Source organism: Asparagus officinalis, chromosome 1 (genome assembly GCF_001876935.1).
Source record: "Asparagus officinalis chromosome 1, Aspof.V1, whole genome shotgun sequence".
NCBI classification, from domain to species: domain Eukaryota; kingdom Viridiplantae; phylum Streptophyta; class Magnoliopsida; order Asparagales; family Asparagaceae; genus Asparagus; species Asparagus officinalis.
In genome coordinates this window covers 13,949,065-13,953,544 of record NC_033794.1, presented here as the reverse complement: position 1 = coordinate 13,953,544, position 4,480 = coordinate 13,949,065, and positions in this window count along the sequence as shown.

Here is a 4,480-nt window from a genome sequence, read left to right as displayed (position 1 = left end):
TTCAATATAGTCGACTACTTATCTTTATAGTCGACTACTTAATGTAAAATCTTAAAATAAACTTTCTGTTGCTTACAGTGTAGTCGACTACAACACAGATTAGTCGACTACTCCGAGTTAAAATCTGAAACTCATCTTTCTGTCACTTACAGTGTAGTCGACTACTCTCATTATTAGTCGACTACTGTTTCTGAACTTTTAGTTATACAGTTTTAAGCCAAGTGGATTTTTTTTCTTAGATTTAAACCCAAAAACCAATACCCATACCCGTTTCACTTAAGTAAAATTCATCTCAACCATTCTTATTCAACTACATCAATCCTAACCATACATTTAAGATCAAATCTTAACCATACATTCAATTTACTATCTAATCTGAACCATACATTTTTTTTTAAATATAAAGTAAAAAACAAAAACTACCCTCTAACTACACCCAAAACCGAAACCCTATCTTCCCTACTTCAGAGTCATCGATTTCAGGTTAGGGCATTTCTCTTTTCTCAATTTTCTCCATCAATTTCTTCAAATCTTTCATATCTGTCAAGCATTCAGGCTCTGTAGTCGACTAATCCAACCTATAGTCGACTATTCTAGGGTTTCTAAACTTGATCTTTGATCTTTACATTTTCTGTTATTTATCTATCTAATCATGTCTAGATCTAAGAAAGCTAAGCAAACCCACACCTCTATCAATGATGAAATCATCATAAATTTAAAAAGTCCTGATTTATTAGAAGAATTTAATAAATTATCATCTTTTGAAGTTCTTCCAGGATGATTTGTGAAATTTGATGATTTTATCCTCTGGAATTTTAGTTCATATTTTGAAAATGTGGGATTGCTTGAACTGTTCTCTGCTGAAAATAAAAAACCCACATATCCATTTCTTGTGCAACTGTTCTATACTAATATAGAACGTGTGGGAACTATTGGTGGTTCTGAAAAACTCAAAACTCTTGTTAAAGGAATAGAGATTGACTTAACTACAAAGTCAATTGGTAAAATCTTCAATATTCCTTATCAAGGAGTTTCTCTTAAGTCTGTTAGCATGAATGATTCCGATCCGTTATCTAATCATATATTTCTTCCTGGATATGGCAAACCTTTAAATAACTCAAACAAACTTCGTCCAATTCCTAGGTTCATTGCTCGAATCCTAGCCTATAACTTGTTTCCAAAAACTGAAAGTTTTCATTTCATTTCCCTAGATTTATCAAAAGCTATATATGCTATAATGGGAAATATTCAAGTTAATTGGGCTGAAGTTTACTTTGACAATCTTCTGACTATTCCTAGACGATTTCTTCCTTATGGTGCATTCCTAACTAAAATATTTGACAAATTCCATATCGATCTCCAATCTGAAAATTCTGTTGTCCGTTCAATTGAATTTTTTGATTCAAATGCCCTAACTAGGATGAAATTGACAAACTTTGAAATTCAAGAACAAAATCCTCAAAATGAACCTGAACCTCATCAAGAAGAAATTCCACAATCCTCAACTCAAGCAGGAGCTTCTTCAAGTCAACCACCACCATTTCCTACAGAACCCTCATGCTTTTCAGACGTGCAATACAATACTTTAAGTGCACGTATCCTTGAACTTGAAACTGGTCAAAGAGCTCTATATGCACAGAATTCATACATCATTAGTAATCAAGAAGACCTAATCAAGAAGTTTGAAGACTTGGACACAAAGCTTAATACATATTTTCAAGGACAGCAACCTCCTCCAGCACCTTAAGATGTTTTTATGATTAGTGTCAAAACAATTATGCTATTTTCTTTAAGTTTCAAAAACTTTGTGATTGTGTGTTGTTAGGACTTATGTAATATGTTTCTTATGTTGCTACTATGTCACTTATGTTAATTATGTGTTTTTATTATCTATGATAATGTTTGGTTAGATAATGCATGTGCTATATATTTTAAACAGATCATGGTGATGAACATTATGGAACTTTTGATCTTTATGGCAAGTCTTTGCCTACCTATTTGGATAGGTGAAGTTATGGACTATGTTCATAATCTTTATGATTTGTTTGAAGTTTTAGCTCATGTTGAAGAAATAATGTCATGTTTAGCTTCCTCTTTTTGTTGATAACAAAGGGGGAGAAATAATTATGTTTTGTTATGTTTATGTACTATTATAGTTTAGTATACTGATATAGACTTAAATTTGCATATATGCAGGGGGAGTAAGTATTATATGCAGGGGGAGTAAGTATGATTATTTTTAAGTCTTTAATCTGATGCATAAATTATTTGTTATCATCAAAAAGGGGGAGAATGTTGAATATCATATCTCCATGATAATGTTTTGATGATAACAATTTATACAGTGTGTGCACTAACTTTTATATGCAGATTTTAATATCAGAATATGTACAAATGCAAGTTGAATTCAAGGTATTTTGAAGTGAAGAAAATGAAGAACAAATGAGATAATGTATTTTACATTTTCTTTACTTAGAATAATTGTACAAGCCTTGATCACACACACGCACACACACAATTTTAGAACACACTAACACAGGCTTAGTGTGTTGGTTAACTATAGTACATGTTTCTGTTAATTTACAGTATAGTCGACTAATAGTGATTATAGTCGACTACTTAAGTGTTTGACAGAAACATAAGTTTCTGTGTTTTTACAGTGTAGTCGACTAATGTCAACAGTAGTCGACTACAGATACAGTTTTTCCAGTTTTTAAAGTTTGAATATCTGACAGTTTATAGCCGTTTTTAATCGTTTTTAAAGTTTAAAAACTTGTCTTTTCAAGGGCTATAAATAGGTTATTTGTTCAGAAAAATTCAAGACACTTACATACCCATAAGCTTTGATTTTTGTGCAAATTTTTCAAGTGAAAAACATTCAGATTTTGTGAAAAAGAGAAGATTCTGAAATTGCCTTCAAACATTCATCAAATACATATCATTTAGGCAATTTACAGAGGTTAAAATAATCCTAAGCCACTGCTGCACTTCACTACACATTCAAGGCTTATAGGATCAATTGTGTTCTTGCTTCAACAAGGATTTCTCTCGGGTGTGAGAGGGTTAATCTGTTGGTTTAGAGATTGGTGTTCAAATTGACAAGGTGTTTGTCAATTGGTGTTGCAATTTGCAGGGACTTGCAAATTGGTCAGGTTTGCATTTGATTTTGTAAGTTTATTCAAAATCATAATGAAACTCTCAAGCGGGATTTGCTTGGGGACTGGATGTACACCGGATTGGTGGAACCAGTATAAAATCCTTGTGTTTGTGATTGTGAATTTCTGAGTTTGCCATTTTTCTTTGCAATTTATAATATACTTTGCATTAATTTTAAAAGAACACTATTCACCCCCCCTCTAGTGTTCAAGTGTATCTATTTCAGATCCTACATATAACACCCGATTGTATGATTTTCTAGAGTATCTTCCACACCTCCAATAGTCCCCCTCTTACATTAGAAAAGGCTTGTTCCACAGTGCACAGTTCCATCTACAATGTGATCCATATCATTTTCTCCAAAAAATTAAGCACAGTCATCTTAAGACAATATTAGCCTTGCATGTCCATCTAGATATTTAATCCCATATATATATGCCCATCTAAAGCTAATGATATTAAAAAGATGATTCGCATATACGGATATACTCCAAACCCATGCGAAATATATAATTGAACAATAGTTGTGGTTCTTTATTTAACAGACTTGTCCAAATTTGTTTTATTTGCACATGTGTAGCATGTTTCCGAATTTCCAGTTAGTTCAAAGAGAGAAAGTTGCCTGTGCAAGTGCCGGAAGCATGTAATATTTGGTGCATTGAACACAGTCCTTATCTATGTGCTCAAGTAAAACTTGTTTCCTCGTGTCTCTTGAGCATCATCATTTTTTTCCCATTAATAGGACACTCTTCCTAAGACTGGTTTGGATTGACATGACTAATGATTTTGATTTGATTTTTGACTACTTGAACAGGTATCCATATCAACCTCAACTGCTATAAAAACAAATTACAATATAATAGATAAACCAAGTGCACGATAAAACGTAACCATATTCCTCAATATGTTGCTTGATTTAAGGGGGGAAACTTGTATGGAAGTGTTCAATGAAGTTTCATCATGACCTTGGCGTCTTTCAGTTTAAGTAATTCATTACCTGAAAATCTAGCGCATAATTCAGCCTCATACGAAAATTTAATAAATTCACCAGCTAATCAAGCTCTTTTGTTATTTGAAAAAATATATATAAATACTGTGCACATCATTAATTTTGTGAAGAGCTTCAATGGTTAAATTGCCACAATATGCATGCTCATGGTGAATAACCACAACATGCAAACTCATGAATATGAGGATCCTTAATAGGTGGATAAAGTTTCCTATAGTACCTGACTTTGAAGGTGAAGGCCTGATGACATCCAGAGGTTGAAAAGTTCATGGATTTTTATTACTACTCAGAGGGCAGCAGAATTATACAGTCATA